The sequence below is a fragment of the Tupaia chinensis genome, unplaced genomic scaffold (genome assembly GCF_000334495.1).
Source record: "Tupaia chinensis unplaced genomic scaffold, TupChi_1.0 Scaffold000127_2, whole genome shotgun sequence".
Classification (NCBI taxonomy): Eukaryota; Metazoa; Chordata; class Mammalia; order Scandentia; family Tupaiidae; genus Tupaia; species Tupaia belangeri.
This window is the reverse complement of record NW_006159596.1, coordinates 2,381,814-2,393,556: the sequence shown is the minus strand read 5'-3', so window position 1 is coordinate 2,393,556 and position 11,743 is coordinate 2,381,814.

Sequence of the window (11,743 nt, the reverse complement as noted above, 5' to 3'; positions counted from 1 at the left end):
GCTTGCTGGATTTCCAGATAATGCACTGACCCACCTCATTAAACCACCTGGATAGCACTCATGTGGTAGGTCATTTATCTCCATTTTCTGGATGAAGAAATGAAGTAATTCTAGGTCATTTGTCAAAATCAGAAGTTGAATCCAGAACTGACCCCATAGCTCATGAACCCTGCTGACCAGAGCCAGAATTAGGGTTCTGCTCTCCTGATAACTTGGGTAACCTTGAATAATTCACTCATTCCATCTGCATCTCAGTATCCTCATCTGTAAAGCTCAAGTTTTAGAATAGATCATTTCACAAGTTCCTTCTAACTATACAATTTCTGCCTAAAAAAAAAAATCAGTAGAGCCAGAATGGTAAAAGTCAAATAGGTAATTGTTGATTTCATTATGATAGATATCCCATTTTGATTTTATCATGAGCACTTGGGTTTATTTAGGTATTCAACAGAATCTATAATGCTGTTATGTCTTTAAAGATAATTTAAATAAGGATGTTATTTCCTCAGCAAATTGAGTAACAGTGTTTACAAGCTAGCCCTAAAAATGTATATAGATTTACTATATAGTTAGTTTAAGAAAGATTTGACAGAGACACGAGATAAGGGAGTAATCTGACTAAAAATCTTCTGTTGCCTGCACAAAATATCACAATATAGTTAAAAATCATGTGTAGCTTTGGATATAGCAAAGCAAACCTATTGCCACAACCTTCATTTTATATATATGTTAAAGTAAAGCTTACTTGATGTCACTTTCACATAATATAATATACCTAGCTAAACAAGCTAGTTGTGTAGAACACCCTTTATGCAGATAACTATCTTTGGCTACTAGTGATTTAATTAAGAGGCAAAAATATGTTGCTAAAGCTATAAACAAGCAATTTGCTGTTAATTATTGATCCATAGAAGAATTAACAGGTGCTATGAGGATGAATCTTGATGAAAATTAGTCCTACCAAGATGTACTGAAACAGTGCCATTATCAGAAGCCAAGAAATCCTGGCCAACATCTAAACACCCTACACATCTTCCCATCTCATCAGGAAAAGTGCTGCAGAAGCCTGCCCAAGACCAACATGCACATGGCCCTTGCAGGGGATCCACACCAAATGGGGAAATTGAGATTCATCAAGTAGAGCCAACTGCCATGGATGAAAACTGGATGGTTTTCACACAAGTCAGTTGGATATGTCATGGAACTGGATATGGACCACACTCTGACAATAAATATATGAAACAATACAGGGTGACTGGGAATTTCATAATTATATTAGGTCGTTGGGAAATTCATGATATATTTTCTATATTTTTCTATGCAAAAATGTATCATGGCTTTCCTGACGACCCAATAAATTGATCATTGCTCTTACCCTGTGTTCTTACCATATGGTTGGACCCATGCTTAGGATCACTGAGGCACTTGGTTTCAGGTTAAGTCAACACTCAAGAAAAATCACAGTATGTTAGGCACTCGATATTTGTGTTTTGCATTTGGTAAGGCTGTTCCAATGTGTAGTTGTCTAAGTTTTGAACTGACTACAGGCCCAGCCATATTAATTCTTCAAACTCTTATTTATAGAGCATCAATAATAAAAAAAATAATGGTGGTGATATTAAAGTCACATATGCAATTAATATGCTAAACTGAACAAATTATTTTTAAAGCAATTTTACCAGATATGAACATTCTTCTCTGACCTCTTGGGAAGTTTTTGATTTATTCCATTTATGTTTGAGCTTCCTTGGGGTATAATTTTGTAATCACAGTCAGAAAAAGGTGTTAAAAAAAAAAAACCCTACATACTGAGCTTGTTTGCTTAATTGACTGGATGCTTCTCTTCCTTTTTTACAGTGTAATTGGATGCCAGAGAATGATAAATTCTCTAAGAAGGGCATGGTACATATAACTAAATAATGGAAATAGATCATTTTAATTATCTTAATAATTATGACAATAATTTCTAAAACGTGTCATATCTTCAGAGTCTTAACTAAATGAAGAGGGTATAAAATCACCCACCAAAAAAGGACTGTGTTCTAAACTCACTGATGTATATTTTGCATATATTTTAAAAGGGAAAAAATATCTAGATACATTGTATAGGCATTCCAAATAAATCAGGGGAGTGTAATTAGGGCCAGCCCCCCTTTTCCCACTCTCAGAGGATAGTGATGCCTGCTCTATCAGCTATCTCACCCGTCTTGAAGGATGATACTGTGACAACAATTCAGGGGGTTTGTCACTTAAGAAAGATAACTGATCATATATGTATTAGACATTCCTGAGGCTATATGCAAATTTTAATTGGTAAGTTACCCAAGGATACAGATTTCATTTAAAAACAAAAACAGGAATTGGCTGACATGAACCGTTTAGAAAGCAATCAAAAGAGGAAACTTCTTTTTCTCTGTAGTTCAGAATGACAAGTGAAGATAGTGCTTTAATTTCTCCTGTTTGAGTTCATATTCTCCAGTGTTTTTATTAATTGGTTCATCACAAATAAAACTTATTTGAAAGATTTGTAGGAGAGAGTGTACAAATCACAGGTGCACACCTGATCTATAATACTAGACACACTTAGACCCTTCTCTGTCACTCTGTCCCTCTGTCTCTACTTGTCTCTAAGTTTTTGAAGGTATAAATATTTTTATTGGCACTAATAGAAATCCACAGAGTATAAAGGCTGTTTAACAAAACAAAACAGGGACTTGTTTTCTTTGCTACTGGTTTTCTTCCTCCATAGGCTCTAAGAAATAACAATGGAGATAACTTATTCTCCTAGAATATCTAGGAATTAAGAGAAAATTATAAGCAATAAAAATACTGTATTTTGGGACCAGCAGTTAGTGTAATGGCTATGTCACTGGACTCCCATGTAGTCGACTGTGGTTCGAGTCCCTGACTCGGTGGCTTAAACTCACACTGGGCACATGTGCGTGCGTGACCAAGATCCCAAGAGGAGAATGGAGGAGAACGGATTGCGGCATGGCCATCCCCCATGGAAAAAAAAAAAAACCTTTATTTTTGCTATCTATAAAAATACTCCAGGTTTTATTCTCCAAATTTGAATAAGTCTCTTATAACACTTAAAATATTGGCTATTTCCACATGTTGTCTCTATTGTTTTTTTATGCTGAAACATCTCACTTATTTTCATAAATACATGTATTAAAAATGGTAACATGGCATGACTATACATGAAAATTAATATGACTTGCCAGAAATTATGAAATAGAACCATAAAAGTAAATGTATCACTCTTAAAATTGAAAGTGGTGTCATTCTTTGAGATAATGCTGCAATAGTTTAGATCTATACACTGAATACAAAGGGGAAATTGAGCCTGTTGGACAAGAAAATCTACCCAGTTAGTGCACATGAGTGCACATAAACACACACTCACACACACACTATGATCTCTGGACTGGAAAACACTGTAGTCATCAGCAGAAAGCCGCAGACCACCCTGCTCCTGCCCACTTCTTAACCCAGTTTTACTTAATAAGGTAATAGATGTTAATCTCTCACCCACTGGAGTACAAATCTCTCTGCTTTTAGAGACTACACTTCCCTGAGTTTTTTTTTTTTTTTTTTTTTTTTTTTTTTTTTTAAAGAATAAGACATAAGGAGACATACCATGATATGCACAGCAAATCTGGGGAGAGATAAACACTAGAAACTCATTTTTTTGGCTAGCAGGTGAGGTGGAGGTTAAGTCACCTGGATCCAAATGGTCAAACCATGATTAGAGTCTATAACCCCATGGCTTTGAAAAATCATGCTGGGCGTGTGTACCCAAAATCCCAAGAGGAAAATGGAGGACTAGTGGTTTTTTTTTTTTTTTTTTTTTTTTTTTGCTATAGGGAGCGTGCACTCGCCAGACAGACAGAGAGAGACAGAAAGTGAGAAATCAGCCCCCAGGGGGGATGGTCACGCCGCAATCCCTTCTCCTCCATTCTCCTCTCGGGATCTTGGGCACACACGCACACGCACCCGGCGTGAGTTTAAGCCACCGGGTCCAGGACTCAAATTGTGGTCGACTACGTGGAAGTCCAGCGACATAGCCATTACACTAACTGCTGGTCCCCCCTGAGTTTTCTCCTCAGAGCCTCAAACACCTGAGTCTTTCCCACCTTCTCAACAAATGTGCATTACATGTTGCCATGTACAAACACTGGGTGAGAACTGGAAATTCTGTGGAAACATGAAATAGCCCCACCCTTTAAGAAATGTATGACTTATGAGAAATAAAGACAAGTAAACAGAAAAGAAAGTAACATGAGGTACACACTACCTTCCATTGTAGCATGGTAAGTGGTATCAAGAATGTGCCCAAATCACCAGGGGGCACAAAAGGTCACCCACCCTCTGTCTGAGAGGGTGAGTTAGGGGAGGCATCCTAGACTTGTTGATATACAAGTCGTATTTGGAACACGAGCTTCAGGCTTCTGTTCACCACCATACAGAAGATGCGCAGAAAACCAGAAAGGGAGACTCAGGTATCACAAGAGTCATGCAAAACCTAAAAAGCGAAGATGACATTACTAAAAACATAGGGCTTAAAAAAAGAAGACCCAACTTCTCCGTCTACAGAATTACCAATAGTTTCACTCATAAGTAGATGTCAGGTGAATAATTTTCACCTTACACCCATTTCCTACTGTTCTTCAGACATAAAAGCAAACATGTTTACCCCTGGAGTCTTCGCCTATTTTTATTTTCTCTTCTGGACATGTCATTTCAGGCATTGCATGGATCACTTCAACTTATTTCACATCTCTTCTTCACTAAGAGGCTTTCATAGACCACCCACTCTAAAACAGCATTCCATGCCTCTGAGCATCCCTGGCTCTGATTCATTCTCCTGCATAATACCTACTACCATCCCAAGTACCCTGTTTTTTTGTTTTTACTTCTTTGCTTATTGCCTATCTCTCATAAAACCTGGAGGATTTTTATGGACAACAAAAATAGAGCATTTTTATTGCTTAGAATTTTCTCTTACTTCTTAGATATTCTATGAGATAATGTGTAAACTCCAACAGGAGAGACACTTTTGTGGCTGCCTTTGCCATTGTTTTAACTGTCGTGTCCCCAGGACCCAGCCCATAATTAGAATGGCACATCAAAAGATCTTACCAAATATTGTAGATGAAACAAACACATTTCACTTAAAGCTTTAAACAACATGAAAAAGTCAAGCAAACTGAGGATTGGAGGTAGTAATTTGTCATAGATCTCACAGGCAGTAAATTGGAAGAGGCAGAATTTGAACCCAAATGAGTCTATGGATTTAAACAAATATTATCTTTATGACTTATGTACTTCACATACAGTGTCTGGAGGTGAATGTGTGTGGTACAGATGCAAGTATTCAGGTTGAAGAAGACAAGAATACATATCAAATAATAAAATAAAATCACATACAGACTATTGCATAAATGGTCTCAGTTCTGTTAAGCAAAAACGAAAAAGAAAAATGAAAGGTCTAAGTAGTAAATGGGTAAACCTGAGCCTCAAATTACCTTGACATTAGAGAAAAGAAAATAATGAAAAAAGGACAAAAACCAAAGCTTCTAACTTGCCAACATCATAATTCTTGGGGCCTCTTCTAAGCCTGGTGAACGATGGAGTAGAAGTCATTGAATCAGCTCACACATACCAACCTGGAATGGTTATCTTTTTGCATCTGCCATTGTCAAACCAGAACGCAGACCTGCCCTGTCAGCCTGAAGACTGAGCCACAGCTCCTGGCCTTGACATGGCCAGCAATTACCTTCGACTGCCTCTGCTGTGATTACGCTAGGTACTAACTCTTCGCCGTAACAAAATGTGCCCCTTTTCCCTAAGCTATAAGCATTTTTCAAGTCACTGGAAGTAAATTCTCCAAGGAGAGACCTTTTCCAATCAAATTTTAAATTCCATAAATTATTTTACTTTCACTGCCTATAGTGAAAGAATTATTTCACACTTCGTACATCACCATGCACATCTTTTTCTCATGCTTGGAGAAAGGAGCCTTTCTAATGCACCTCAGAGACACAGTAAAAAAAAAAAAAAAAAAAAAAAAATCTCTTTCCCATTAAACACACAGAGCTGTTCCTACAAGGCCTAAGGCCTCTGACTCCTCAGCCTCCAGTTCTTGGAGTGTATTACCTACCACTCAGTGAGCACCGCATTCCCAGGGGCCCAGAAATCAGCATGCCTTTCTTCAGAGTCTTAACTTAGAGCCAGAGAGAGACTTGGGCACAGGGGAGAAATGAAGGCCATTAGGTGCCTCCAAGCACAGACTAGGTACTTAATCATGTTAAATGAAGGCCATAAAAACAGGCAGTCAAAGAGTAATAGAGATTTCACACCCATCCTCAGCTAGCATGCTGCCAAGAACATTGTTATCCAAATAAATCATCAAGGTGTCATTCTATTTTAAATTCTCTCTGTCTTGGCTCCCATCTCATTTTTTCAATGGCTCACTGAATACTGTTTTAATTTATATTTTCAAGGGGACATCACCTCACCATGCAATACAAATGTGGTAATGTAGGTGAATCTCCAGTAATATTAAAAGTAGACTTCTGAAAGGTAGGTGGGTAAATTATAAAGGGATAAGGCCTTTTTCCTTGAGGTGCCTACACCTTCAATTTTTCACTCACTCCAGTTAAGAAAAATTTCATCATAGGCTGCTAAAGATTGTGGTCAGAGACCTGAGTTCTGGGCCTAAGGGAGCCCTGTGATAGATGAGCTGCTGTCACAGTGGGAAATGAGGACGAGGTTACCTGATTGGTAGAACTACAAAGCAATCTGACCCTAGTAGACTTCATTTCATTTCCCTTGAGCAAACATTTACTGAGTCTGGCTGCGTTGAACACTGTACTAGGCACTTCCACATATGTTTCAGCCCTGAAATGGAACTGTGATGGACAGATCACTTATCTCCTCTCACAGATTAAAGCCAAGGTTTGGAAGTGGTAAATAATAGGCTCAAAGGGAAGGACTGGAATTAAGCTTACAACTCACGACATCATGTCTGGACATTTTGCCGCAAGGTGGATGCCAATGTCGTCTCTGAAAAAAGACAGAAATATTTTTCTTAGATAATGGGAGAGTTTCATAACCGGTCTTGGATCTATAGAGGCTTCTTGTAATTGGAGATTTGGCACATATCCTAACACATACTTGCATCCCAGACTGGTCTTTCTTCTCTACTGTAAGTAGTGATTTCTCCCTCAGCCAATTTTTCCAGCCCATAAGCACAGACACTTAAAGAGTCCCCTTGAATTTTAGCCTCTGTTTTATCACCAAATCTGTTATTGAATCTTATTCATTTTTCCTTTAAATTGTTTTTCAGTCTAACCCTATTATCTTCATCCTATATTCCTACTCTGTCATTCCTCTGCACTAAATTACTGCAATAGTCTTTTTTCCTTTTCTATCTTTAAATTTAGACACAATAATCATATGTACATGTAGGGTGTAGTGTTATGTTTCAATACATCTATAAAATGTGAAAGCAATTAGCATATCTATCTCATTTATTATTATTATTATTTCGAGAGATTTTTGCTACAGAGAGTGTGCACTCCGAGAGTCAGAGAGAAATGAAGAGACAAAAAGTGAGAAATCATCCCCTAGGAGGAATAGCCACATCACAATCTCGTCTCCTCCATTCTCCTCTCAAGATTTTGGGCATGCATGCACATGCACCTGGCATGAGTCGCCAGGTCCGGGACTCGAACTATGGTCAACTTTGTGGAAATCCAGCAACGTAACTATTATGCCATCTGTTGGTCCCTCATTACTATTTTTAAAGTTTATTTCTCTCGTCCATGAAAGACAGAGGTGAAGAGATAAAGACACCCTTAACAAAGTCTTGATGACAGAATCCATCTCTAGTCTCAGCAAGCTCAGATCATGGGCACACATGTGTGCCTGGCATGTACATGCACGCCTTGAGACATGTACCTGGGACCCTTCCATGTGGGTCCAGTATCACAGAGCATTGTGTCATCACTGTACCATCACCTGGATCTCATTTATTGCTTATTTGTTGTTAAAAACATTTAAGATTCTTTTTTGTAGCTATTTCAAATGTACAATAGATTATTGTTAACAACAGTCACTCTACTGTGCTATAGAACACTAGCACTTGTTCCTCCTATGTATCATTTTATATCATTAACCAACCTCTCCCCAGCCCCCACAACCCCGTTTCTAGTTTCTGGTATCCACCATTCTACCCTCCACTTCTATGAGATCAACTTTTTTTTTTTTTTTGAGAGGCTTTTGCTATAGGGTGCGTGCGCTTGCCAGACAAGCAGAGAGAGACAGAGAGATAGAAAGCGAGAAATCACCCCCCAGGGGGGATGGCCACGCCGCAATCCCTTCTCCTCCATTCTCCTCTTGGGATCTTGGGCACCCACACACACACACCTGGCGTGAATTTTAAGCCACCGGGTCCAGGATGTGAACCGCGGTCGACTACGTGGGACTCCAGCGACATAACCATTACGCTAACTGCTGGTCCCCGAGATCAACTTTTTTTTAGACTCCATGCATGAGTGAGAAATGTGGTATCTGACTTTCTATATCTGGCTTGTTTCACTCAACATAATAATCTCCAGGCCCATCCACATTGTCACAGATGACATACTGATCTTATTTCCTTTGGACATATACCCAGTAGTGAGAATGCTGGATCATATGATATTGTATATTTAGTTTTCTGAGGAACCTCAGACAACTTTCCATAATGAATATACTAACCTAGATTTCTACCAGTATATAAAAATGTCCTTTTCTCCACAACTTTACCAGCATTTTCAAGATATTTTTTTTTTTGAAGTTTTTGCCTTGTGGTGCATGCACTCATCAGAGAGAGAGACAGATACAGTGAGAAGGAAAGAGAGAAATCACCACCACCACCCTCACCCCAGGGAGATGGCCACTCCACAATCCCTTCTCCTTCATTCTCCTCCTGGGATCTTGGGCATGCACACACTTACATGCCTGGTGTGATTTTCAAACCACCAGGTCCAGGATTTGAACTGTGGATGGCCATGTGTGGGTCCAGCAATGTAACTGCTATGCTATCTGCTGGCCCCATGTTTACTATATATATAATATGTATATAATATTATATATTATATATATATTTTATATATATAGACATAAATATATAATTTTAAGAGAGTTTTTTTGCTATAAGGCAAGTGCACTCATCAGAGAGGCAAAAAGACAGAAGGTGAAAAATCACCCCCGAGGGAGGATGGCTATGCCACAGTTTCTTCTCTTCCATTTTCTTCTCAGGATCTTTGGCACACATGCACACATCCCCAGTGTGTTTAAGCTGCCAGGTTTGGGACTCCAACCACAGTCAACTACATGGGCGTCTAGCGATGTAACCACTATGCCATTTTCTGGTCCCCTTAACTCCCACGTAGTTGACCTGGTTTAAGTCCCTGGCTCAGTGACTTAAAACACACCGGGCACATGTGCATGTGTGCCCTAGATCCTGAAAGGAGAATAGAGGAGAAAGGATTGTGGCAAGGCCATTCCCCAGGTGGGGGATGGTGATTTCTCACTTTCTGTCTCTTCAGTGAACGCACACACCTTATAGCAAAAAGTTATCTTAAAAAAAAAGAAAAATATCAGTTCAAATAAAATCTTTTGTCCATTTTAAAATCAGATTATTTGCCTTTTTGCTAGTGAGTTGTTTCTTTTTACATTCTGAATATGAACTTCTTGTTGGATGCATAGTTTGCAAATACTCTCTCATATTCTATAGATTGTCTCTTCAATCTCTTTATTGTTACCTTTGCTGTGAGGAAGCTTTTTAATTTGATGAAATTCCATTTACCCACTTTTGCTTTTATTGCCTACTCCTTTAGGATCTTATCCAAAAATCCTTACCTAGACCAATATCATGAAGAATTTTCTGTTTCCACCTAGTAGTTTTATAGTTTGGAGTCTTATATTTAAGTCTTTAATTCTCTTTGAGTTTATTTTTTAGATGGGAGCACTAGAGATCTAGTTTCATTCTCCTTCATGTGGATAATCAGGCTTCCCAGCCTTTTATTGAAGAGACTATTATTTCCCCAGTATGTGTTCTTAGCACCCTTCTGAAAATTAGCTGTAAATGTATGAATTTGTTCCTGGGTTCTCTATTCTGTTCCATTGGTCTATGTGTCTGTTTCAATGCTAGTACCATGTTGTTTTGGTTACTACAGTTTTGGAGTATAGTTTTGAACTCAGGTACTCTGATGCCTCCAGCTTTACTTTTTTTTTTTTTTTTTTTTTTTGTCTCAGCTGCTTTATCTTTTAGGAGTCTTTAGTAATTCCATATAAATTTTAGGATTGTTGTTTTCTATTTCTGTAAAAAAAATGTTTCAAATTATGGCAATAGATCCTTAACCCATATTCCTTTCTAAAGCTTTTTACCCTTTCCATCGATCACTCTCTGCAGATTAGAGGGTGTAGAATCTTGGGCAAAAATTTTGGTGAGATCCCTGTCTGTGTAAAACATTTGATTAAAAGATGTATACAGAATTTATAAACGTATGTGAAGTATAGTGAGTAATTAACAACTTAGACTAATCAGTAGAGAAGAGGTACTTACATTTTTTTTTATTATATGATCAGAACATATGAAGATTTTTTTCCATAATGTTTAGGCACCTTTTCTCTATTTTCTTTTCTTTCTCTCTTTCTTTCTTTCTTTCTTTTTTTTTTTTTTTTGAGAGACAGAGAGACATAAAGCAAGAAATCACTCTCAAGTGGAGATAGGGATGGACACATCACAATTCCTTCTTCTTCATTTTCCTCTTAGGACTTTGGGCATGCAAGCACACGCACCTTGCATGAGTTTCAAGCTTCCATGTCCAGGACTGGAATCACAGTCAGTCATGTCAGCCATGTGGGAGTCCAGCAATGTAACCATTACTCCATCTGCTGGTCCCACTTCTCTATTTCAAACCAAGGAAATATCTTCTCAGGTTCTTGATTTTCAAATGTGTCATTTCTGGTTAATTTGTATCTCCCACAATAAGAAAAAGTAGCAATGCTGTTTCTACTCAAACAATATGATGCTGTTTCTTCACAAACAATATAAATTTCATACTGAAACAATGTAGATTTTCATGCCTCTGAATTCCCTAATTACCCCATGACTCATGATGCTCCAACATCCACTAGGCCTTCCCTGAATTTTGTCTTCCTATCACTCCCACATTATTACTATACTTCATTGATGATATACATGGGGGCAAATCATACTCAGAATACACAGAAAAATATAAATAATCATTTTTCCCTGGCTGTGTAAATTTACTCTTTAGAATTCTATAGCATTAACATAAAACAATACATCTTCCAACCACATGTATTCTTGGCCCTTATAACAAGTATTGCTAGAATATTTTCACTTTCAAATTTGACTGTATACCTTCTTTCTTCATACTACCACCAAAAGGATTGATGAACTAAAAGAGATAAGCAGTCCCATTCACACAAGGAATGATTGTCCTTCATCTAGAATATTTAATTCTGGCCCTGGAAGGTACAACATCACTACATAGATAAGAGGAAAGAAAGCACATTGATATGAAGAGCCCACTGGCATTATAGAACAACATTCTAGAAAGGCCTTTGTAAAGTATAGAATGCAAATGGAAGCTACAGAAGAGACAGGATGACTATCCTGGTGCCAGTGGCAGGGGCACACAGGGAAAGGATGCTTGCC